Here is a 27,571-nt window from a genome sequence, read left to right on the forward strand (position 1 = left end):
AATTTTCTCATGGCGTATTCCAATGTTTTCAGTTTCTACTCTTGTTTGCACTGCCATTGCTACCGCACTCAGCCTTAGGAAAAATGTGGCGTCGACTTAACTCGAGATAAGCGAATTATTAGAAACGGAAGGTGAAATCCGTCTATCCGGTTTTGACTCCCGAGAGCTCGTTTTGAAATCAGTTTCCGCGTCTTTTTATTGTTCCCCGGGCGGACCGTTAAGACGGCCGTTGGATGTGCTCCCCCGGCAATTCGTGTCGGTTAGCGATCCATGGCGGAGGACGGAGCGGCAATACGAGTGCTCTCTGAATTTGTTTGTTCTGTCTCCTTGCTCCCGGGCGTGAAGAGCAACACACTCCAGAAAACCCCGAGAGAAGTCCCTTCTCCGCGGAGCGAATAACCACGTTCTCGTCGATTGCGGAAGGGCCCGTGCATTCTCGATGCCCTCCCTTGGTGTTTGAGTCACTCACGTTCCGCGGCGAAACTATTTGCCCTTTATGAACAACTACTCGTGAGGAGGAAAATAAAATCATGGCCGGGTAATTTGCGCCAAAAAAGCATTAAGTCTTGGATCCGCATTTTATTTGAATCCTGTAACTTTCACATTTATTGCCATTATTTCAATGTTAACTGAATATAAATCAAATTGTCGTATTGAATATGGACTCTTGTTTTTCAAAGGCTAAAGGTTCTCCAGGTGACAACATTTTCATTTATCAACAAACGGAAAAGCTACCTGAAATGGCTGAATGCCACTCACCATTGGCCAGATAATCTGCAGTACTCACTGGCTCCAGGATGACTAACTAAGATCCAAATTTGAAAGCCCTTATCTGTTGGAATTATGTCAGTACGAATGAACTTGTTATTAACACATTGAGTAGTTTAAGGTGTGATGTGGTGGAATTTGAACATACTAAAAAAAAGGTAGTAACAATGTTACGCTAGATAAGTTTGATAGTACGACCAGGTTTCGATGTATTACATCATCTTCGACCCGAAGATTATGTAATACATCGAAACCCGGCCGTACTATTAAACTTATCTAGCGGAAAACTGTTGCTATCTTTTTTTATTGGAACAAGTTCATGTACTCCTAGTGTAGGAACTGTGCTCCTGTGTACTGGACTGTGCGCGTCTGCATTAGGGTCGATTGGTTGCTTATGGAAGTGGAAGTGATGACATAAAGAAACTAAAAGTTATGGAGAAGCGGGGAAAGAGACCTCTCGATTGACTGCTGTGATGTGAAATTGACATTTTTTTTCATTTTCGATTCGTACTGAAAATGTAGCTTACTTTTTCATGGTGCACTTGCGTCATGGGTATGTACACATCCTGCTTTTTCCGTAAGTCTAGATGCCAGGCAATAACATCTACTCTTTCGCCCAACTTTCACCAGACATCTCAAAGAAAAAAAAGCAATCCGAAGGCAATCGTTCATGCGTCAACTCCGCTGTACGTATTTCTTCCCTCAGAGACCGAGGCTCGGTTGTACTTAATCAACCCTTCCCCGCTTGACTTCATCCAAGCCCTAAGGGGGGGGGGGTCGTCCCTCCCGCGCGAAATGTTGCGAGAGTGAGTTGGAGACGTCGCGAAAATTGTTCATACAAGCGTATATCACTTTGAACCAGGCATATATTTATCTTTAGTTGCATGTCCATGAAATGGTGGAATTTCCTGTTCTTACTTTTCAATTCTGCATGGCCTGTCGTGTTATGGTGGGGATCTGTCGGTTTTGGTTCATTTTTATTCCCTTTTTCCGCGAAGCAAATTGCTAATTTATTAGGTGAATCAACCCTTGTTTTGAATTAAATCTTTTTCCTGCATGTATACAAATTTGCACTTTATTTGATAGTCTTTTTGTTGGATATGATTCCCTTCCCATATCCTCCCTTATCGCGGGGTATTTATGTCGATCCAGCTCAAGGAGCGCGCGACGATGTACATTTTTCAGTACCTATTAAATGACGGAAATCAGTTAGGCAATTACTTTCGTTGAAATGGAAGTAAATGCGTTGTCGCGGCCTGGGCAAGGATGGCATTGGTCCGCCCTCCTCCCGGCTGGCTATGATTGGCGGTGACTTGTGCTTCCGCCCCCCCACCACTCACCATCTCTCCCTTGCCGCTCCTCCCCGCGGGGATGAACCGTTGCGCCTTGCCCGTCGCTGGATCCGCCCGCATTCCACCCCCTTCCACGCCCTCTGCACCCTCTCCCATCCGCCCTGATACTCTCTCCTCCTTCCCTATCGCACGGTGGAGGACAGCCCTTGGAGTGGCGCGCGTGTGCGCCCCCCAATCGATTCCCGGTCTGAAGTTTTTGTTTCGCCTCCGCGAGCCCGGTTGGATCTTGCGGTTTAACAGGAAGACATTGGCTCGGCCCATTCGGGTCTCTATCCCCCCTCTCTCAGTTACTTTCTGTCGCTCGTGTGGCTCACTCCCTCTAGCGGTGCGGGCATAATATAATGCGTGGCTTTTGCCTTTGTTTATTAGAACGGTTTCATTGTCCGTTTTCCACTTATGCGTCCACAATGGTCGTCTCGATGGTGGAAGGCTCGCGTCAGAATCAATCATTGCGAGCAAAACGTGTAAAAACATTGCCTTGGATTTAGAATCCTGGCAAGCGTATGAATAAACTTACATATTTTCCGTGTATCAGGTTTTGAATTTGAATTTTTTACAGTTTTTTTCCCCTTAAAATTAAATTAAAATTTTATAAATGGTATGTAGAGCATTTTAAAACCAGATTGTCCTCTTACGATCGATTGACTGGTTGCAGTGTCCCTTTGTCTTCTTCCCATGCTCTCCGCTTCAGGTTCGTCGGATGTGACAGCGAGATCGCATTGCGGCCCTGCAGTGGTGCTGCTTCTTCGTTCTTTTAAGAACGCTTGGGACTGCTGCACACTGGGCTATTTATTGGATGTGCGTGCGAATGCTCCTTTTCTGTCCCTGGTATTGCCTATAACGTCGTCCTCAGCCCATTCTGTTAACTCGTGAAAGCGCCTCTTGCCTGCAGGTAAAGCTTTTTACGATTCCCATTATGAAACAGCAGCGGTTGCATTATTGTTAACACTTAAGAAAGCGATACTTTTCCCACGGCCTTGCAAAGAAATTCAATTGCTTGATTTCTTAGCTCCTGCTTCGCCACCATGCACGCGGTTTCAAGTCGCCGCATTTTCGGCGTAACGAAGCGTGCTCTGAATATTCATCGAGTGCTTTATGAATATTCAATTCGAGTTAAGACCCAGTTGTGTGTCTTCTTCCCACCTGAAATTGATATGCCAATGATATCTTTCGACGGAATCGTAATGATATTTCCGATAGGTGTCTTGTCGCGACCATCTCTCTTGTCCAAGTGCGGGGTGGATCCTCGTCGTAAATCTTTTGCGAGATGAACGGGAGAAGGCAGCTCAATCGTAAAAATCATCCTCAATCTACGGATTCTTATTCGCTGTTTTTTGCGAACTGCAAAAAATGTACGGATGGCTCGTGCATCTCTGCGCGCCCATTCTGAGCGGATATGCTCGTGTATCACCGACCAAAGGGGTGTGTCCTGGGAGGGGGGCAGCGGCCTTCAGGAGCGAAGTCGCAGGGAATGGTGGCGGTAGGGGGTGCGGTGGCGTCTGAGTGCCTTCCTCAGTGGATTGTAACCTTCCGAAATGAAAAGTGCGGTCAAAGAGAGAGCGAAGGCAACCTTGAGGTCATCATTACCTAACCATCTTGTCGATTGCCATTTTCATATTTGGGATATGTGAATTAAGCAGTCGCCCAGATTATTTGTTAACCATTTTTCTAGTGTCGATTTGTAATATGAGACTCTTTAAGTTTACTTTTAATAACCTCAGTCGAAATTAACCTTTATCCATGAACGACCAAAAGTAAATGTATCATTGTGAAAACAGCAAAAAGTCCTGGACGTATTAAATGACATGCTAGTTACGAGCCCACCGCTGAATTGTAAGGGAAGGGTTTAGCTCGCAGTTTCCGGTGGGTCTTGCCGGGAGGGTTTTTTTGCATGCACTGGGTTCTTGGAAATGCATTTGCCAATTTTTTTGTGAATTAGTGAATTGGAACCGCTTCCAGTTTGGTATTTCGATACGCCTTAGCATTCACTTAGCCATCATTCTCCAGTTTCTTTGCATTTGAGGTATCCGAGACTGAACCTTAAGCCTGCCTCGCGTGAAACTAATTTCCAAATAAGGTGGGAAATAACCCTTGGGCTTCCCAGGAGTATAGCAACTTTCTTGCCCAATGAGGAAAATACCAAGGCAACGAGTACCCAGGGCCGGCTGGCGGTGTCATTTTTTGTTGGAAGTCCGTTGAAATCCTTAAGAACGCTAGGTCCGTGGAAGCCATTTGTTGAAGCTACACATCAAGTTGAAAAGTCTATGTAGATTACGCAGGTTACGCAGTAGAATCTACTGTCCCGAAGAGGCGATCCCTGGCGAAAATAATGAGGCCGGACGGTGGGCTGTAGTTGAAATAAATACATTTTTAGATCCTATTTATTTTTTGAGCCGTCTGTTCTGCATGATTGGAATTCTTCCTGACAGTTGGTGAGTGGGTTACATGTTAGCCCGCCCTTTTTTCTTGGAATTACGTATTTGTATTGTAGTGTAGTCATTGAAGTGGTTACTAAGAGTATCACTATTGGAAGAATTAGGATGGGAACCTATAGGTGACCCTAGGTTTAAAAACAGGTTAAATTTACTGCGTAAATTTAAGGCAAGTTCTTATCTGAGGATGTTAAAGACACCTCGTGTTACAGGCCCCAGCTTAATATGGTTGGTCAGATCACCTACGTCAAATCAGGGAGACGGATAGTAGAACGGATAGGTTTAAAATGTCGTTTTTCCCTCGTATCATTAAAGATCAAAATGGACATGACAGCAATCGCGTAGGAGATAATTAGAATTGGCAATGTAGTATATATTTTGTTCATATCCTTCGGTATATTTTTTTACTTTAATATACCTATATTTTCAACAGTTGTGTAGCATGATTTGAATGTACATATCCTGTTATTGAATATTGTCGCGTGTAAGTACTTTCTCTCGTGTAATTAACATTTTTCCAGTGCACGATGAAAATAATATTTGTTTAGAGGTGGCATGATAGCGATTGTGCATGCATAGTTGGTGACCTAACAGCCCCTGCCATACACCTTTGCAGGGTATTGTGCAGATGTAGAAGTATGGTAAAACTTGCGTGCAAAAATATGCAATCCGTCCGTGCGACGAGTCGGTAGAGGATTGCAAATAGCTCGCGAAAGCGTCGTTTGCCCTTCCCGTTCCATTCCTGTGATACGTCTGCGTTCTTAGTCCTCGAATGTTCGGGATTCTCGGCAATTGGAGCCTTTCGAGTCGCGCTGTCTCCTCGGTCTGCGCGTGTGTGTGGCCCCGCCCACGAGTCCGATCGCCGTCCGTCTGCAGTCTGAGGAGTTAGGGTTCGGTGGCGCACCCCAATCCACCCTAGAGGCCCCCCCCCCCGGAGAGGAGGACCCTCTCTCTCGCCCCTTTGTTTTCTTTCTCCACTTGTGGGGATTCCCCTCTCTCTTTCCGGTGGAGATTTTTTCCATCCTCCCCTCGTGTAAGTGTCCCTCTTAGACTGTCTCGCACCCACCCTCCCCACCTCCCGATGACGAGAGATTGGCCTCGTCCAATTGGGGGGCCGGCGCGTGATCGTGGACAATGGAGACTGTTTGTGGGGGTGGGTGATGATGGGCCCCCTCCTCAAAATCTGCCGGCGTCCTCCCTCGCGGCGGGGCGACGTGTCCCCAACGGTCGATGCGAATTATTTCGGTCCTCCTCCGAATTGGACCAGTCGACTGCCTGTCTTACCGGCGTCAGATCGCAAAGGACATATTATTCCGAGCGCCATCCAAAAACAATGAAGTACATTTTCTGAATTTCTAGTTACTTGCAAGCCACCGCTGGGGTAATGTTTACCCCTACCCGGTCGGTCGACGTTATTCCGATCCCTTATCGTTCGTGGAAAAAATGACATCTTAAATCCATCCGTTCCCCATCGAATCTCTCCAATGCCATTGACATGATCTCTCCTACCGAAATACGATGGGGGTAATAATGCATTTCCAACGTCATTGCCAAAGAAACATTCCCCCAACCCATGCAAGATATTTAATCTGTAACTTAACCTTCGCTCCGTGAGTGATTCCCAGCCTAGATCTTATAATATTTTAGATACGATACTAAGTTTATCATAATAACGTAAGGAAAATAAATCCTCTACGCTATACGTGATCCAATTCGGCAATAAAGCCAACTGACACATCAATCGATCCACTTATGTACACTGTCTATTCTCTATATGTACACTCTACAATATATGCGCTCACTGAAGTGAAAAAACGGTGTACATTTCCTCTAAATTTTTCATTCGGTATTACTAGTTTCGACGCATCGATAAAAAACTAATTGGAAAGATGCGTCGAATTTTTTTACTTCAATGATAATGAATTTACACAAAGTTAAGTCTGAAAATATATACGTTCTTTTGTTTATGTAATATGTGCACTGCGGCCGAGTGGAGATAAGGGTCTGATTATGAAAGACCCCGAAAAATTTATTTTTTATCTTCCTGATATTTTAGGACACTTAACGTCATTTGATATGTGATATTTTGATATTTTAGTAGCCTGCAAGCCACCGCTATGGTGTGTTGCAGGGGGTGAATACACACCAGAATAATTTTGACCCGAATATGACCCCACCGCCGACGGACAATCTTATTCTGATCTCTTATCGTTCGTGGAAAAAATGATATCTTAAATCTATCTCTTCTACACATAATATCTAAAATTTTCTTGACACTATCTTTCCTCCCGTAGTACGATGGGGGTAATAACATATTTTAAACATTACTAAACATAACAGTTTCAGGTTTAACTTTTAGGAATTCCTTCATGATGAGGGCGGAAAAGAAACTTTACACTTCCACAATAAAGATAAAGATACAATTCCGCTTTATTTAGGAAGTGTAAAGTTTCTTTTTTACCCTCATCTTCAGTATTACTGTTAAAGAGACATCCTCTCATTAAATGAAGAACAATATGTATTTTTCCACTGTTCTTGTTCATTTAATGAACATGAACTTCCACTAATTTGAGCTTGAAACAATTGAAGACATCCTTCCAATTTATGCCAGAACTTCTGACCCACCATTTTCTATTCTTTTTTTCTGTCTTCTTGATATCATTCCCCTAAATGCCTTCATTTATTTTTATGACCTTCTCCACGATCACCGGACATTCATTCTCACGAGTCGTCAGTATGCCATTCCCATTCTCCCCCCCACCCTCTCTATGGGCATTTTTCCATTCATCTCCCTATCTCCTTACACTTGTTCTGTCTCCTTATCATTTCCCCGCGTTTTTCCTATTCTCAAGGGAGAAATAGGAGGAGAGATTTGGATATGTACCGGCGAAAATAGTTCTTCATGTACGCAATATGGGTGTGTACATGCCATTCATGCGCAGAACGCGAACAGATAAGACTCACGTTCCATGCTTAAGACAACTGTGGAAAACAATTCTGACATGAGAATGAAATTGCAACCCCTTGTCTTAGGAATGGTTGCGGTTCATTTTTATTCCCTTTTTTTGCATAACAAAAAACTAAATTATTGAGTGAATTAACTCTCGTTTTGAATGAAGTCTTACCCCAGGGTGTATTCAAATTTGCACGTTATTTGATATTTTGTACTGAATATTTTTCCCTCTATTCGTCTCCCAGATCCTCCTTTATCCCTTCCCTTTCCCACATGGTGCTTGCACCCCCTACCACACTCCTTTTTGGTGGACCTTGGGGTATTTATGCCGTTGAAGATGTAAACACAGTTATCAACCCAAAAGTCGGTTTGTGTATTTGTGAATTGTCGGTCCCGCTTGAGAAGAATGCTATCTGGTAATTAATGGCTGCTTTGCATGTGAGCCCGCCTTGTTAACTAGTTGACTTTTTTGTCTTCTTAGTGTAGTCAGTGGAGTAGTAACGGTGTACTATACGAAGTGTGTTAACGGATGTCGCATGAATGGTGTGTTTAGTCGCCTTTATGATTACTTATTACCCTTCCGCTTCTCCTTTCGCTGGATCTCGGGTTACTAAATGTATGTGCCTGTGTAAGTATTTAAGTGGAAGAAGAATGTCTGGTGACCTAACATCACCTGCAACACTTCCTTATAGAGACTTGCGTGGTATTGTATTACTGTAAGTTCTTCCATTTATTCTTAAATGATAAAATCTCAGATTTTTTAAATCAATGCTCTTAGATAAGATACAACTGATAATTAACGAGAATGAATTTGGGATTTTTGCAGGATAATTTTTTTTCGGACTTGAAATATAATGCTTGAGTATGCAAGCATTATAAAGTTATGACTCCGGACCCTCTTATAAGTGCAAGAAACATTGCTAATGCCTAAGTTTACCAATGTATAATCGTATTGTGGACATAGCAAGTGACGGCGCTCTTGAACTGCTAGCAGCAATCTTCTGCTCATACTTGTTTTATTTTTCTACATTTAAATGGTACCCTTCAAGCCACCACACCGTAGCTAGGGTTTGCGGCCGCGGGACCATCCCGGATTCTTCTACATTTCACTGGTACCATCTCACCCGCTCTGCATTGCAACAATTTCAGAGTGTAAAAATCATTCAAAGATCATCCCGTAACGGTTCATTAACAATCGTTAAGGGATCCTGGTCAAGCCGAATGATTTTTTACGCTCTGAAATTGTTGCATTGTAATGTACACTTAGCGGATGACTTAGTTAAAAGTTAATGTCGCGGCATCTCCCGTAGTTTCTTGGAACTCTCCCACAATTGAGAATACATATTAAGCTCTTAATCAGAACCAACGATCAACCCTACGCATAAAATCATCTTTCGACAAATGCCTCGGAGCACCACGCTGCTGAATTACTAATTATAATTTTAAATGCATGTTGCAAATACAAGTATGCCATTTAAAGATTCGAAAACAGTCGAATTCCACAATCAAAGTAAAATAGTACAAGGCGTTATGCAATACGAAACATCAAGAGGTTTCACGTTGTTCCTCAAAACTTCGCAGACCGTTAATGAATTATTATCCGCCGTGGTGTATGCATAGCGATTAAAACTAGATAATATGCAAGGTCAGATGAAAGCGGCAATTTCCTCGCCGGTGGTAACAGAAGTGTTAATCGACTAGCTGAAAAAAATAGGAATATGTTCCTTCGCTCGGAATCCTTACTTCTCATTCGCCACGGATGAATGAAAGCCTTCCACCCACGCGAGCGTCGTCTTAATAATCAATGCGCCCTTCGTTCCTTCATTCGTTGCTCGCAGTCATTGGGCTCTTACGCACTGTATTGACTCGCCTCGGGTGATCACCCTCATTTTCATGCCCTGTTAACCGATAACGTCTGCTGTGCAAAACAGAGTCATTTGCTTGGTTTCTCGCCTTGCACAGTTGCCGCCTGTTGAAGGCCTCCAATGTAAAATCTCTTCTTGGAAGGGGAATTTTTCTGGCCTTCTTCCTCTGTCTTTCTCTCCACCGAATGCAACTTCTCCTCGCGTGCTTCCCAACAAGTGCTTCAGTAGCTCATCGTGAGTGGAGGCCAGCAGCTTCGGAATCTGCGACCCTCCCCCTGGTGCATTCGCTCCCTCCTCTTAGGGGAGGGGGGCTAAGCGAGTCCCGGGTCGGCCAGACAATGAATGAGGCGGGACGGGGGCTTGGAAGGAGCATAACCGCCAATCCAGCGGGTTAATGCGTTCGACAGCAAACCCAACGGTCCCCAACTTTAATCCTGCCTCTAATGTACATATGAAGGGTATGCTAGGTTGATGGACGTTCAACAGCCTGCCTAGTAGATACACCCCCCTTCCCCCACCACTCGCCTTTCGGCTGCTAGGCGTACGTCTTTGAGACCTCAACATATTTTTTGTATTTTAACATTTAATTCAGTTGGTGGCCTCAACAAAAATTGTGTGCGCTTGTTAAAATACGATAATTTTCGCTGAAGTTGTTTTTAATTGTTAATATTTGACTGATTTAGTTCTTATAATATATAATTTCTTGTTTTCAACCAGAAGAGCAACTGATGACTGAGGGGGTTGTCTCTGCAGTGTTGTGTTTTGTCAATCACTTTACTCTAGAATTTTGAATTATCGCATTTGTTGAACTAGCTTGATTTTCAGTGCGATGGAACCATGTGAACGACTTGAAAACCGAATGGATTTCAATCTTGGCAGGACAAACCTCAGCCAGCTCTCTTATGAGAATACATGTCGGTCCCTCTGGCTTTCCCCTTCGTTTACTCAACACCATCTCCTTTTCTTATCCCAGTCGATGATTTTAACTGTGATTGTTCTTGCAACTCTTGCTTTCCCTGCACCCATCCCCCCTCGCCCCACGCGGACCGAGATCGTTTTGGCGCGAATTTTCCTCCTTGCCCGCCGCCCCGCGCGCGCCCGTTCTCCAATTCTACTTGTTCGCTGTTCAAAATGTTAGATGCGAAGAGCATCGCCAGTCTGAGACCAGCCCTCGAACCGGGATTTTCACGAATTCCGGCCAGGTGGCCTTTTTCTCTCCCCCTCCCCTCCCTCAACTTCGGAAAATATCTCGCGGTCGGTTCATCCGCCTTCCAGCGCTTCGGGACTCGCCGCTTCTCCCCCCCCCAATCCCTTGGCGAGTGTCTCGCACGCACGAAATGTCCTTAGCATTTGTGTTGCTGAGTAAATGGAATACGTCTCCCTTCTTTTCTCTTCCATTAATTCAGTAGTCGTGGAGTCGTTTCATCGTCCTCCTGTTGTGGAGTGTGGTTTTTCATGATTCGTTTCCTGAATGTACGAGGGTCATCCGGAAAGTAGTACCCGTTCGTGCCGCATGAAGTGCTGACGACGCGAGTAGCCGCTGGACGAGGTCAGATAGCTTCAGTGGCTTGTCTGCCTTCTCTGAGCCAAGTTGCGTGACGCTAGCATTGCCTGTGTTGTTTCTGTGATTGTTTACAATGTTTAAAAAAATTGAGAACGCCGCCAGTTGTGAAGTGAGGGCAGTGATTAAATTCCTCAATGCAAGAAACGTTCGCCCATGTGATATTCATCGCCAATTAAAGGAGGTGTATGGAGACAATGTAATGGACGAGTCGTCTGTTCGGCGGTGGTGTCGCAACTTCAACATGGGGAGGGGGAACACACACGACGATGAGCGTTCGGGGAGACCGTCTGTCATTACAGACCAACTGGTGAGCTCAGTTGACGAATTCGTGAGGAACGATCGGCGCGTCACAATTGATGACATCTGTGAGCATTTTCCCAATGTTTCTCGAACAATTGTTCATGAAATTGTTAAACACCATCTGCATTATGCAAAAATTTGTGCAAGATGGGTCCCTCGCGTATCTCAATGAGCTGGCGGCGAAGGACTATGCAGCAGGAATACAGAAACTTGTCACACGTTATGACAAATGCCTTAATTTGCTTGGAGATTATGTTGAGAAGTAGTTTAAAGTATCCTCTTTCAAATAAAATTTTTTATGTTTGTTAATATTTACTTTAGTGTCTTTATTTCACGAACGGGTACTACTTTCCGGATGACCCTCGTAGTTCCACGTCATCCGATACCGTTCTTCCAGGCATCGTTCGGAGACTAATTACAGTGATAAATAATACCAGGTATGACTTCTCAGTTAATTTCGATGATTGACTTAGTCGCTCACTGTTGAGAGGAAATACGAAAGTAATAGAGCGAAACATTGAAATTAATTCCATTCCTTTCTGGCATGAACCAGGCAGACCTTTCGCACCTGCGTTTCTTGTCAAATTTGGAAATCCATAACAATGACTTAGTGCAGTCATCATTCCCATAGAGCCCTCAGGTTCCTGCAGGAAAGACCTGTTGTTTTCTTTCAAGTTTCATCACAAGGCGTTACGTTTAAGACCAACATTTACTAAGACTGGCTTTATAGGTTCGAGCATAGATCAACCCGGTCAGTTTTCTAAACGGTCTTTTGTTCATTGGTAGTAATTTGGAATTCAAGTAATGATTGCTCTGCAAATGGTGGAAATATGAATACTTTTTTCTACCTACTATGGTACTCGTCCTCTCTATTGGTATTCAATTTTTAGTTTTTATCCAGGAGATCGTCGTACTATGTCGGACGAGGATGTGAAACGCACTTGCGTTCAGCCGAGATTCGTTCCTCGAGGATAACCTGGTGAACCAATTTCGTCGGTTAGTCCTTCCCTGGCCACCCCCGCCGCCGCCCCCCCTGGCCACCCTGAGGAATCGTGACTCAGAGCCCGTTCTAGCGATATTGCCGTGCGTCGAAACTCGCTCTTCCGCCTCCATCCGTCGACGCCCCCCCCTTCTCCCCTTCATACCCCCCTCCTCCCCTTCATACCCCCCTCCTCCGCAATGTAGCAACCCCTTCCCTTCGTCCCCCGTCCTGGGGGCAGGCGGAGGACAGCCATGACTGGTCGACCATCTTCCATGCCCTTGTACGTGATGCCCACCCCCGCTCTACCTCCACTTTTCTTCCACCAGACACCTCCCCCCGCCCCCGCTGCCTCCCCCCTCTTCTCAGTCACTCGGCGATTCGCCCTCTCTCCCACCGTTGAACTTCGTGTGTGAGACGGGAAACAGTTTTGCTTCTTTCTCTGGTGCCACGATCGCACGAGCAGATATGACGAAACGTGGGCGACCGAGCATTCTCCGGCAGTGTCCGACGTCATCTCTCTCGGAAGGTGGACTAACTGAAACACACATTCAATACAAGATCTAGGATGGGAACCCTTGGATATGCGTCGCAAGATTAAACTTGTAAACTTGTAGGAATACCAATCGTGTGGTTTTGCATCCGAAGTAAAAGATTAGCCCCCCCTGTTACATATTGTTACGCAACCCGTATTTTCATAACCAATATATCGATAACCAGAATCGATAACCAGAATCGATAACTAGTATTGGTAGTGAATATAAATTGTCGATATCCTGCATGAGTTTTAAATAGATTATTTTGATAACATTTTTCCCGCATGATTTGGATATGTCCAGTTATTAAATATTCTTGCATCCAAATACCTTCTTTCATGTGATTAATTTTGATCGAGTTTATGATCGACCTGATATTTGTGTAGACATGAAATGAATGACTGTGCATGCTTGGCTGGTGACCTAACATCCACCGCCACACACCCTTGCGGCCAGTTGAGTTATTTTGTAGATTTTCTACATCTACATCAATACCCTGCGAGCCACCAAAAAGGTGTGTGGCTGGGGGTGCAGCACCAGGAGGAAAGGGTAGGGGATGAGGGGGTTAGGGTTTTTCAAATGGAAGGGGAAAGGTGAGGGGAACCTGCAAAACAAATTTATAAATATGCTAGTGTAACCATGCGCAGTCGCTACCTTGTAGGTTAATACTTATTATGTCGAGCCGTCTAGTGTGGGATTTCGATTACAAGCATTCTGGTCTCTTATTGTTCTTGGAAAAAATGACCATTTAAACCCGTCAGTCTTGCAGTCTATCACTCTAATCTTATATTCGTGATCCTTCCGCCCGTAATACGTTGGGGTTCGTATTATGTTCTTGATGTCATCGGAAAAGGACCCACCTTTAAATGTTTTAATAAGTTAAATCTATATTGTAAACGCCGCTGTGTAAGGGAATCCCAGCCTAAATTTTCTAATGTTTGACAAATCTAGCCCCTCTCCGCTGAACTCGATCTAATCCCGAAGTCAAATTTATCTCTTGAGGATCCCATATGCGTACTGGCAGCATACTCTAGGTGGGGCCTGACTAGGGCAAGAAAACATCGTTCCTTCACTTTTTCGTCACATTTACCCAGCACTCTTTTTACCAATCCCAATTTTTTATTAGCACGGCCGCATATTTCTCGTATGTGCTTTCCCTAGGACAGATCGTGAGTAATTGTTACACCCAAGTATTTAAAGGAATCTACCCTCGTGATTGCTGTTTGTTTCACTTTGTAACTAAATGGGAGGGAATTACCCCTTCCCCAAAAATGTATTACTACGCATTTTTTCAAATGAAATTCCAATTGCCATGTATCGCAGCAAGTCGGAATTGCATTTAGGTCGTTAGCTAACGCGACTCTGTCTTCGCGACTTCGAATGTCCCCATAAATCACTGCATCGTCAGCAAAAAGATGGAGCCTGCTATTAACCACGGTACTGAGGTAATTTATGTAAATAAGAAACAAGAGGGGGCCTATGACACTTCCCTGTAGTACACCTGATGTGACCTTGACAGTATCGGATGATACACCATCCAGGACGACTGTTTGAACGCGATTTTTTAAAAATTGTCTAATCCAGCATATAATACTCCCTTGTATTCCGTAAGTTTCCAACCTCGCGAGTAACTTGCAATGAGGGACTTTATCAAAAGCTTTTTTAAAATCTAGGAATATCGCATCAACTGGAATATTAATTTCACCGGAATGCATTATATCAAGAACAAAGAGTGTGAGTTAAGTTTCGCAGGATCTACCTTTACGGAACCCGTATTGGTTATAAATCAATAAATCTTGGCTATCGAGGTACCTCATAATGGAACTAACAATGATGCGTTCAAGAATCTTGCAGGAGATGGAGGTGGGTGTTACAGAAGCTATCTTCCAGCCGCTGGCCACGCTTTCTTTTGCTAATGATTTCTTAAATATTATATTAAGATAAGGGACAATTTCAGACGACAGTTCTTTTTACACTCGAGCCGGTATCTCATCAGGTCCCGGAGATTTGTTGGGGTTGATTTTTTTAAGGAGTAACTATTCCGCGGGTGGAAAAGTCGATTGCTTGCATTGGCTGCAGAAATGTTTTCGGAAGGTTATCTGGTATATTCTAGGAGCATTTGTTGAAAACACTGTGGAAGAACGAGTTTAATATGTTGGCTTTATCTAAACTACTTTATCCCCCTTTTCGTTGTTTAATGAGTTTACGGTGGACTTTTTTCCCTGAACTTCCCTGACGTAGGACCAAAACATCTTTGGGTTATCGTTTAAATGTTCACCTAATTTTTTGCTTTTGAATCCTTCTTGAAGCTTTCCGCTAGCGCCTTCCGGAAGGCCTTATTGGCAGTGGACCTAGATGTTTTGTAATTCTGTATGGTTTCGTTGATTTTATCAGGCGAGGAATCTTAAACCGCGTTTTTCATTCTAGCATGGCACACCCTTTGCCGTCTTAGTGATTTCCGTACTTCAGAGTTGTACCAACGGGGTTCCTTATTCTCTTATATATTTTCTAGGTGTGATTCTCTGTATTTCTGAACGTGTTGTCGCAAGAAAATTATTCCAGGTATTCTCGACACTCCTGGTTTTTGCTTAATTCGTCAAATCTAAGAAAGGAACAGTTTAACTCACGTTTTAAGCTATCATAGTCAGCTTTATTGAATAAATAAATTTTTCTCATAGGTTTGGGTTAACTTTTTCTACGCTTAGGGAAAATTTAACGTTTACAGCCCTATGATCACTGATTACATCAATAACTCCTACATTTAAGACTCTTTCGGGTATATTAATAGCCAAGAGATCAAGAATGTTCTTTCCCCTTGTTGGTGTAGTGACTAATTGATGTAGGGAATTTGAGGTGAACGTCAATAAGAGGGACTCGCATAAATCCTTGTCTTTACCTCCATTTATAAAACTGTACGAATCCCAATCTACTGTGGGAACATTAAAATCAACACCGATAATTAGTCTATTCTGTTGCATGTTGCATCGGCTGGACAGACAATTGTTGCAAAATAATAGAGATTGTCGAACAGATAGATAGAGATATTTCCCTGATAATGCCACTCCTACTGGCGAAACCATGGTCGTCAATAAATATTAATTTTGAAATTCCTTTGTTTCTGTCACCTATAAAATATAGTGCGTATGTGTTTCTCACATGTTAGATCCGATGCGATGGTGTAACCCGAGTATTTTACGTTATCTGCAACGTTCACCCGAACCCCCCAAATAGTGTATATTGGTAACATCTGGAGGGTGCCCAAAATTGGTAACCACAAAAAGTTTTTTTTTGTATTTAATACCAAACCTCATTTTTAAATATTTTTTACGTCATTGTTTAGTATTTGGCGATCTTTTTCGGTTGCTATTTTTATGTAGATTACAGTATCGTTGGCGAAAAGTCTTTTACTTTTTATGTTTTAGGGGTTATCAATAATGTAAATAATGAAGAGTGAAGGGCCTGAGGGACGCCAGATGTTACTTGTACATAAGTAGAGCTTATTAGCTAACATTTCCAAGTTCTCAGGGAATATTTGTTATTTTTAACTGTTTCGCAGCGATCTATTGCAGTGCATACTTCTTTTGTGGAAACTTTTATGCGGTGTGGCATCTCGATGTTAAAACGTGATTCATTCGTGAATGGCATTAGTCATGGAACTAATAGTGGATTTTATTTCACTTAGTTGATAGATATTTGCTTTAAAATGTGTGGTTGATGAGCCTATTAAATTGTGTTTTTTTATTTTTTCAGGAAAGTTCCAGACTTTTCCAGAGAGATTTCAGACAGGTCTGTCTTTATTACTATATAAATATATTTAAATTGGAAATGTGAGATTTTCCAATTTCAATGATAGTTTTAAGGCTGTTAAATTTCTCACGTAGAGCTCAACCCATGGCAGGATATATTGGTGTACTTTCTCGCGAAGTAAAATGTGTTAATTTCCATTTCCGTCTGGTTCATGGATTTTCTTGTCATTATTGTTTCACCCCATGAAAAAATTAAAGTCATGGTCAAATTTACCCGTAGAGTGGGCGGAAACTAAATAATACAACTTTAAATGTTACAAGGGCACTCTCCTGTCTTCAAGAAGTTTTATTTCGACGCAAGAAGCGGACCTCTTTTATTCGGCCCTGGATTACCCTTCGTCAAACATCTTTCATTGAATAGAATATAAGAAAATATTTTTTGTCAATTCATATTCATGTAGACAAATATCACACCATCAACCGAAAAAATGTGGCAAGGGGTGCAAATGTCAAGTGGAAAGGGTAAGGAATAAGGGAGAGGAAGGGTGTTGAAAGGTGCGTTGAAAAGGTAGGAAAAATAACGTAAAATCTCTAAAATGACGTGCATGGTGGTGCACTCGTATATACATACTAGCGCCAAACTAATGTTTTAAACAAGTGCCAATTTTACCGCCTTGTTCCAGTGTATTATTAAATAGACGGGGATAAATATGAGCATTAATCACTGGCAGCGGACGCCGTGACACATCAACCCCGCGGAAAGGGACGAGGGGTAAACGAGGATGCATGGATGGAGGGGGGCGAGTTTTGTCGTTGGTTCATTTGATTGCCATTTACGAAGTGTCCATGGTGGTTATCACGACAGACATTTCTGAGCTATTGGAAGTTTTGTCCGAGCGCCTTGCGCGTTGCGCACGACGTACTATGTACATCTGCATAGTACCCCGCAAGGGCGTGTTAGGTTACCAGCCACAAATGAGAATAAAACCGCATGCAAAACCCACAAATTCATATAAATCTACACCCACAAAGTCGTTTATATTCATGCAAAAAACTTTATACTTACACGCATGCAAATACATAAACTATCAACTAACATACACATGCACCGACGAATATACTTTATGTCCATGCAAGTTTGATGTTGTCATGACTTGTTAATTATATACTATATATTTAATATGGCTTTGGTTTCTTGTTTTTATGATTCCCGACTGTTTGGGGAAAGAGCGAGTATTTGTATCTATCCTTAATGAAATATATCTCCCTTATCTTATTTTTGTGGTCTGATGTACCTAAATGGTGTTGGGCCATAATAATTCCATTTGCGTTGTAGTAAAACGCGTGTGTTCTGAACATTGCTAAAAGTAAGCCTTGGTCGTTCTATTCGCAAGTCAAGCGGCTCCCAGCCTAATTCCCCTGAAAGGCCTGTCACACTCGTCTTCTTCTCATAACAATTTTGGACGAATCAGGCGGATTTTCTCTGGACTATATCTAATTCTTTTAGGAGCACTTTATCCCAAGGATCCAAAATAATCGTACCTGCGGCATATTCCAAATTGAGTGACAGTGTGGGCTTACACCGGCGCATTTTGGAACCCTTTATGGACGAGTAATTGAATGATTGCGTGTGAATCGTTAATTTAAGAGGGGCGAGAGGGAAGGCCTTAGTTGAGGAGAACTGGGAGACCGTTGACGACACAGTTGAGCGAGGGGCCATCCGATGCTCTTCCAAAGGATTGCACACCGCGCCCGAAGCACTCGTCTCCCCAATGCAATGAGCCAATCCCGTGTGGGAATCGAACCCTGGGTTCGTGGCGTGGGATGGGCGAGAGGAAGGGACCACCGTTCCTGTCGGTCACATGGTATGGTCGTTCCGTGCGCCCAAAGTGCATCGTCTCTCTCGGAGTGTGGTCTGTTTTCTGGCCGGCTATCTGGTACTGTGCCGGAAAGTAGTTCGTTCGACTTGGGTTTGGGTCGTTCCTTGTCTAAGAGCATACATTTCGGCCATTCCCGTCAACACGGTGAATGATTTTTTTGTATTAATTATTTGCATGGAAGGAACGCGGAAGAGCCCCCCCCCCTCGCGTCCTGCGGCTGAGTGATTTCGAAAGCACGGCGGTAGGAAATCGTAAACACTAATCAGAGCGCCGCCGCGCTTCATGCTCTGTGGGACGGGGCGAAAATTCAAATGCGGGGAGAAGAAAAGAGCGAAAGTAGTTTGTCTTCCGCGCTTCGTTGAGAATGACAATCATCTGGTTTTCTTTTTTGAGTGTTGTCCCACCAACCTATGGAAAAACTAACTGAGGCGGTTTGTTTTTACATAAGTTGGTGGCGGTTGTTGTGGTGTCATCCTGTCGCTTCGTCGATGCCTCGAAACGGTCGTGGCCCTCTTCATGCGGAATACGGGTGGTGTCTTAACACCCCCACCACACGCCCTTGCGGGGCAAAGAGAGAGGAGAGTAGTATTGCGTATATGTAGATTGAATGCCTGCTGTTGGAGCGAGGAAGAGCCTTCATCTACACAGTACCCCGCAAGCCGCCGCAAGGGCGTGTGGCGGAGGTGGATAGCTCAGCCACCACCCATAAAAGAGAATAAAACCACATGCAAAAGTAACAAATGAATGTCAATTTACGCTCACAGATACGTATGCAAGCGTATAAGTATCTATGTGAGCGTATATATACGCATTTTGTATAATCATGCAAAAACATTCTAATTTACACGCATTCAAATACATATGCTATCAACAAACATACACATGTACATGCACCTACGATTATACCTTCTGTCTACACAGCGTTTGATCTTGTCACGACTCGTAAATCGAATGTCTCTAATATTTCTATAATGGCTTTGATTTCTTAATATTATGATTTCTGATTGTCTGGGGAAAGAATTAGTATTTATATGTATCTGTCCTGGAATATATCTCCCTTATTTTATCTTTTTGGTCTGATCTACCTAAGTATGGTGGGGCCATTATAATTCCTTTAGTGTCATCGTCAAACTCGTTTGTTCTGAATCTTTCTTAAAGTCTTAAGACTCGATTGTTCGAACCTCAAGCGGCTCCCAGCCTAATTCCTCTGAAGGCCTGTCACAGTCGCCTTCTTATCGTAACAATTGTTGACGAATCTGGCGGATTTTCTCTGGATTTTAACAGATGATGATTTTAGCCAAATTTTCTCCCAAGGATCCCAAATACCTGCGGCGTATTTCAAATGAGGCCTAACTAGATCGAAATAACACTTTTCTTCTACTTTCTGTTTGCATTATTCGTGAGTAAGGGGCCATTTTAGATATTTATGCGGCTCTCTCCTTTCTTATATTGACGTGAACGTTTTGTGGCCCAAGTCTCGATACCTTGTGGTTGAGTGGGGGATGTTAGGGCAAGTGGCGTCGGCGAAAAGAATTGGGAAACCCTTTGTGTGAACGGTTAGAAGCGCAAAAAGGTTAATGCACCGAATGAGTCTGGGCAGTGGGAATGGATTGAATGATGGGGAATCATAAATGATTCGATTATTTTAACGGGACGTATGACTAGATTAAGCGTACTTATATTTCTCCTGATGTTTTATTCAAATTTTGCATTGTGTTGATTTGGCTAATAAAACTATGTACAGTTATGCTCGGTTTTATTTTCTATCTGTCGTTCCAAGGGTTGATTTCATCTTCCGGAATTGGTTCCTGGGATTTGTCGGCCATTACCATTAACACTTTTATATTATCGGCTTCAGGACATATTGGCGTCATAAAATACGTTGTATTGAAGAAAGTGCTAAATTAATTGGGCTCGCCAGGTTGTTAAATCATCGTGAGTTGTAAATGGTTTCAATCGGAAATTACGAAATCGTTACTAAGTCATTATTAGTTTGTGAAAATAAGGCCTTCAATTGACAGCAAAGGAAACAGCAGTCCACCCATCTGCAGGTGTTGTGTGTTTTGCACCCGCAGGTGAAAAGGACCGTTTATTATGAAGAAGTCTGGGATTTGGTAAGCGAATTGGGAATCCGCGATGAGAAAAATGTTCCCCCCACCTTGCGAGATCAGGTTGTGTTAGTCCATCGCTTGAGCAGACAACCTGATAAAACCCGAAACTCTAGTTTGGGGCTGATTTCTGGGATGCCAATGGCATGCGAAACGACAGCGAATGGATTATTTACTTACAAGTAATGAAACAGATTGCTAAGTGTGTTCGTCGGAAATGTTGGGGGAAAATTCTGAAATGACTTTTCGCGACATGAGCTAATGGCAACGCACCCAGAAGACCTGGTTGTAGGAATAAGCGCCAAGGAATTTCAAAGCAACCTGAATTATAATCGGTAATTGAACAAAGTGGAGAATGAAATATACCGTAACTTTTAGGCGTTAGCCCATGGATAATATTTGTCACGACATTAACCTTTTTGTTGCTGTGGCATATTGTGGATGGTGGGGGGCCGCGCAAAGAGCGCTGGCACGTGGGCACTAACCCTCCCCCTCCCAACTCACTCCGACCAAGCTAACGCGACCCGCGCCCGCCCCGGTTCGGCCGTTCCTCCCTCCCTCCAACCTCCGTTACGTCACTTTCTCTTTTACCCGTGGATTTTAACCTTATGGAATGCCACTGCTATTCTGGATCTGGCCCATCTCCTAATCCCCACCCCACTCCCCAGTCCCTTTCATTTCCATTCGCTCATCTTCCCTCGACCCCTTTCTCCATCCTCCGATTCTCTACTGACATACCTCTGTTATGCTAGCTAACTGCGCATCGTATGTCCCACCGCAACTGTCCTCCAGCCAAAACCAGGCAGTGTAGTCGTCAGAATGGCTCAAAACCTTAAGACAGCGACGTTGGTGGATTTGGTGAATTAAATAGGCACAAGCATTTCCTTATGTCAAAGCTTTGATGCCGGATTTGGGTCATGGCATTGTAACAATAGATCAGTCAGAGCTTTGGCCATTGGGGGTACTTTGCCACAGTTCAAGAAGATCAGTGACGACGTACACAAATAATCCCATACTCTTGTTTATTTCTGCCGCGGACGAATAAGCACTTTGCCAGTAGCGTACGAAAGTAGGTACATTTGCCAAACTAGAAAAGGGTATTGCCTTATTTGCTTGAGTTTCATTTTACTAAACGATCCAGTCGGGTTTTATAACAACGCGAGAATGTTAAGCGTTGTGTTCCTTCCCCGAATTTATCATTCTGTACCGAAATAAAATGACCCTATTCTCAAGTTGTGTTCCTGTTTTAACTCCGATCCCAGAAAAGGTTCGCGGTTTTTTTCATAATTGTGCATTTGAATTATAGTTGATTGGTTTTCTTTTAATTCTTCACAGTGTTATAAATGAACCTTGTTTTTAAGGATTTTGGAAAGAAAACGTGTGAGAAAAAATATCTCGGAGAAGGCGAGTCGCAATGCGTATCAAGCCGAGGCCAATTATAAGCGTCGCCGTCGTTTAAATCGGGCGATGATGATTGGGTGATGAATGGTTTAGCGATTCCAAAGTGTGTCCAACTGTTCACATGTACTATGTACTCGTATTTAGCGCTTGAAATCCATTCTCACACCTCGACCGAGCTCCATTGCTCTCGTCGACTGCTTCGCGCCTTCCCCCTCCGGCCGTGTCATCGTCCCCCGCCCCCTCTGCGCTCTTTCTAAGGAAGGGGGTTGCTTTCTCCTTCCTTCCGCCTCTTTCCTCCCCCCTTTCGCGCCTTTGTTCCCTTCGTCAACATGCAAGGGCTTTTCCTTTCTCCCCACGCCCCTCACTTCCGCAATCCTCTCTCTCCGCGTGAAGTTTCTTGGTCACGATCCGCTTCTTCGACTCTACTTTTCCATTTCTCATCCCTCCCCGATATCATTCAGCGACCATTTCTCAGGTTCGTCCAAACACGCATTCACACCTCCGCGGGAATCTTTGATTGGCCTATTGCGTCAAAGAATGCTCAGCGTGGTGTGGTAAAAATCGTTACGTTAATCGGAGATAGGAAGTATTGCATTTGAATTGTCATGGAAGGCCGAATTTTATCTTTTTAAACACTATAAATAACAAAAAATAATGTAAAATGTTTGTTTGCTCTCCACCAAGTTCAAGTGTAAATGAGAAACTGTGCATTTTCAATTTCGATTAAGATTTGACGAATTCAAGGCTTAATGCTTAACTTTAAACGTTTTTGAATCAGTACGTTATGAGGAATTGGGGGGCCTTAGAAAATGTCAGTCAAATACTTTCCACAATGCACTTTGAAAGCCCCATTGAGAAAACCAATCATAGCAATGACTATGTTAAATTTTTCGCTCCCCGCGTTGGTTCTCCGCAGTTTTACTCGTATGTAGTGGGTCGATCCATCGATTTACTCCCGGGGTGATTCGTATCAGGTGACATCATCAGGTGGTACACCTTATGATGATGTAGTTACATTGAAACCGGTCGTATTAATTTTTTTTTGGAAAATTGCCAATTTTTAATTTATAATAGCTGTGATATACCCTTAACATCCTAAGATAAATAATCTGCCTCAAATTTGTGAAGTAAATTTAACCTGTATTTAAATCTACGGTCAACTAGTGACTCCCATTCTAATTCTTCCAGTAGTGCCTTGACACTGCTACCTTGTTCTTAACAACTCTTCACAAACCTCCCAAATGCACCGACCCCCCATCTCCCACGCCTCTCCCGCGTCAACCGAAAAAAATAGCGCCCCCTCTCATCGCAGAGGAATCGTAGCCCCAGCAGGCTGATTAGTGCGTGTTGATTTTGTGACTTGAAAACGAAGGCTCGTCCCTCGCCTCACTGCTCCCATTCGTTCCAATAATAATGATTAGTAATCTCGTGAAATTTCGATGGATAGACGAGACGTGGCGAGAAATAGCAATTGTAAATGCCCCGGCAGTAGTACTGTTTCTTAATTGAAAATACTCCCTTGTGCTCGCCTCGCGTGGGCGTAACAATACGGCCGTTGAGAGGACTTCCGCTCAGTTGTTTGGAGGGGGTAATTATATTTTTTCAGTGGGTCAATAATGGTAGCATAATTTACGGTGTCTGAGAGAGAGAGCCCTTTCATTAAGCGTCTCGCCCCAGCCCCGATTTTACATTCTCTTCTCATTGGGGACTAGATATTTGGTCGAATCGGTAAACCAGCAGTTTGTTGGCGCGATCGAGGAATCACGACTCACGCTTTGATTTGACGAAATCGCGCGGGAAAAATACTGGCACCGGAAAATAGAGAGAGCGCGGCCGTGAAACAAGAGTTATTTTCATAACACAACCCGAGGCATTCTTTTACTTCCCTGTTCACGCAGTTATAACATCCGATCTCTCCGTTTCTGGGAATAAGAGGGGAGCGAGGCCACGCTCTTCTTGTGCCACGATATTTTTTTCGTTGGCTTTCATATTTCACTGGGGTTGTCTAGCGGTGGTGGATAACCTGGTTTTTTTTGCATTCAATGAAAATAAGATTGGCCCGCCCTTTCGAAATCGTGCCATGTTCCTTGCGCGGCACACGAGACGGAGACGTCGAAGAGGGACGGACTTCGAGAACTAGAATTGCGACTTGGTATTTCAGGACAATGCTGAGGGCAGGAAAAACAGAATATAAAGCAAGAGATAGAGAGAAGGAATACAGATATTTTAGGACTCTGCGAGGTAAGATGGTATCTATAGAACTATATGATAAAGACAGTAGGCCAACAAGGTTGCCCGTAGAAAGAGAATATGACGTAGATGAAATAGTTTACGTCCAGGCTTACTCAATGATGAGATGGAGTGAGGGCATTTAGAGAAGTGAAATCAATTGAGGTCGTGGGGGTAGACAGCATTCCCGCGGGACTATTTACATGGCACTGAATAAGTCTTCCCCTAGCATGTGTACAAATTTGCACGTCATTTAAAGTTTTCACTAGATATTTTTCCCTTTTCCGTTCCTCTCCTATACCCTCGAATATTACTTACCCTTCCCACATGGCGCTTGCACCCCGTGCCACACATTTTTTGGGGATATAGATCTAGATTCGCCATACGTCTCACATATATTAATTCACCCTGTATACTGTCAGCCAAATGAAGCATTCTTATTTTGAAATGGCAATGGATCTTTTTTTGCTTTCAATTTCTCGCAAGGTCACTTTTGTCTGTGGACCAGTCACTTTCTTAGGACCAGAGCTGCTAAAGCAACCGAGACTCTTGTTACTTAGCAAGTGGGCGACGGGACTCGTCGACGTGCCAGCATCAGTTTTGAGAAGGTCCGCCCTGAAGAGAAAAGCGTATCCCGATCACCTCTTTTAAAATGCGAGCTCTAATTATGGTTTAGCCAAATTTAAGTTCCCAAGGGGTGGGAATGCGGGGGCGAACCGTCGCACCGAGGGCGCCACACCACTTAGGCGCCGAATGCTCTCCGTCGTCGACTTGTCCCCTGGGCGCAGGGGGGATTTCTTCTCGTTGGGCACGAGTGCCAACCCGATGACGCTACACAGGCTCTGTTCGCCCCCCGCCGGGGACTACGCCCCTTTCTTAACCCACCCTCTAAATTCAATCAAACCCATCCTCTCTCACCCCAACTGCGTCTCCTAGAGCTCCCTGCTGCCTTCTCACCGTCGAGAATAATTCTATTTTTGATTGCGACTCCCCCACATCCCACCCACAGGGAGAGAGAGAAGCAGAGAGGCCCAACCCCCAATGCTACCCCATTCCGGATGAAGGCGCGTTAGCAATTGGCTCATCGCTCTCTTTCTCTCTCTTTCTTCTCCCATTCATCGATTAACTGTCCGTTCTACTGGGCACTCGATCACTCTCGCTTCCGATCGCCTCTTCCTATTTTCTTTGCGTTGGGGGACAGGAGCAGCGACGCCCTCAGGAAGGCGTCTTAGATTCACGCCATTGAGTAGTAACGCCGCGACGGTCTCATCTACATCTACATCATACCCCGCCAACCGCCGCAAGGGCGGGTGGCGGGGGTTGTTAGGTCACCACCTGTAAAAGAGAGGAGAACCAAATGAAAAACGAACGAATTTATACCAATCCTCGCCCACAGAGGCGTATATATTGATGCAAAAACCATTTTTAACTTACTTACACGCTAATCTATCTCCCTTATCTTATCGTCGTGGTATGATCTACCTAAATAGTTTGGGGTCATAATAATTCCTTCAGTGATATTGTGGAACTCGTTTGTTCTGAATTATTCTAAAGGTCTTTAGTCTCGCCTGTTCTCTTCGCCTCTCAAGCGGCTCCCAGCCTAATTCCTCTAAAAGACCTGTCCCAGTCGCCTTCTTATCGTAACAATTTTTGACGAATCTGGCGGATTTTCACTGGATTTTAACTAATAATTTTTGCCAAACTTTTTCCCAATGATTCTAAATACTTGCGGCGTATTTCCAATGTGGCCTAACTAGAGCTAAAAAATACTCCTACTTTACTTTCTCGTTACATCTCTCGTTTGTTTCCTTCTCTGCGTGAAAGTATCCGACCGTCCCTTCCCATCCCTCCTCTCTCGACTCCCTTCTGCTCCTCTCACCCCACCTTTTTCTCAACCCCTTCTCTCGGCTAACAATCGCTCTGATGAAGGATGAATTCAGGTGCAAGCATTCTTCCTTTTCCACATTTTCCCTTTATTTCCCCCGCGATGGTGTGTAATCATAATTTATTCTATTCCGAATTCTTTCTGGTGGGGCTTATTCTTTTGTGTTTCTTCGTCTCGCGTGGAATTGCCCCGTAAAAAGCTTCCTCGGCCGTAACAACTCGTTCCGTGGTCTCGCGAGAATGGGGCTCGTGGTATCGCCCGCTCGCCCCGCCCTTCTCCTTTTTTTTCAGCGAGTGTGGACACGCACAAGAACTGTCTCCATTCGCTCCTTCGACATACGAGCGGGAAATTCAATTTTTCTTCAAGTGTTTCTCGAAAGGTAGGAGTACGTTTAAGTTTTAATGGTTTGGTGGGATATGTTTCCTTCGGACGCAGGCAGTACCGCTGGACAAGTATTTTTGTAATCGTATTTACATTTTCCTACAATGTGCAGGTTAACATTAACTAAATTGGAAATATATCCGGCATTGTCTGTTCTTCTGGTGATATTTTCATGATTTCTATATAGTTTAATGAACAAGGTATTTATTGCATATTTTCCTGTTCATATTAACTGTGATTGCGGTAATAGCAATTATTTACTTCTCGGTACGCAGTTAACATTTTGAAATGGTCCGTATTGGCGTATCAGTTTCATAATTTCTGCCTCGTGGGGGATGTTTCTGTAGGATAAACTTGGTCAATTACTGGCCTAAATCTTTAGCCTTTCGTATTTTTCGGATTAATTTGCAATTTAGTCGCACGAAACGAAATCTTTGAATTTTATTTTTCACTGAACTACTCAATGTTAGTGAATGTAATATAGACGAGATAGACGAGGGCATGAGGCCAATGACAAGACCCCCAAGAGTGTAAAAACTCAGGTTTCTGAAAAACATAAATGCTGCGTATTTTATTTTAGGTTGTTGAATCTCAAGCCTGCGCTGAATTTATGACTTCCGTCAATTATAACACCTGCAATGGCCTCATTATTAAATTGGTTTCATTCAGCAGAGATTTTGAAGTCTGTAATTTTTTTTCGCAATGGATAGTTTGAAATTACATGCTCCGGGGTGCTAGTAGCTTTTTAATTTCAAGGAAGGCGTTTCAAAGAACCCTCCGGAGAAATCAATACAAAAACTAAGATATTGTGGTAGCAACGAGAAAGTAACCTCCTGGATTAGGGATTCCCGTCTAAACGTAAACAAGAGGTAGTTGTCTGGGTTGGGTTTAGTTCTTTGGAGACAGATGTCACTTGTGGAGCTCCAAAGGGAGACGACATGGGTGCAAGCCCAACGACATCGCCCTCGGCGTCAATGTATACTCTTCGTCATCGGTATCGATGTCGTTATCAAAATCACCCACGACATGTTGAAGATACCTTAAACCAGTGTCCACAAGTAGAGGTTTAAGTTAATATCGACTCCCATACGATTTATCGAAGTGCCGCTCAGACCTAGCAAGCGTTTAGGAAAGGCGACGCCTGATTTTTCTTGTAATGCAGGAGAAATTATTAATTATTGTAGCACCAAGT

The 27,571-nt window shown here is 43.6% G+C and overlaps 1 protein-coding gene across 8 annotated transcripts in view; it reads left to right on the forward strand.

Moving 5' to 3' along the window:
• The window catches only part of hts (adducin 1-like protein hts), a 166,200-nt gene that overhangs the window by 62,920 nt on the left and 75,709 nt on the right, over nucleotides 1–27,571 (forward strand). For all 8 annotated transcript variants that reach the window (XM_071592304.1, XM_071592303.1, XM_071592306.1 and 5 more), the window contains one exon: nucleotides 16,500–16,535. The gene's annotated coding sequence lies outside the window, so the exon portion shown is untranslated. The remainder of the gene's footprint in view (nucleotides 1–16,499; nucleotides 16,536–27,571) is intronic.

This window comes from Hetaerina americana, unplaced genomic scaffold (assembly GCF_022747635.1).
Source record: "Hetaerina americana unplaced genomic scaffold, ioHetAmer1.1.p SCAF_5, whole genome shotgun sequence".
Classification (NCBI taxonomy): domain Eukaryota; kingdom Metazoa; phylum Arthropoda; class Insecta; order Odonata; family Calopterygidae; genus Hetaerina; species Hetaerina americana.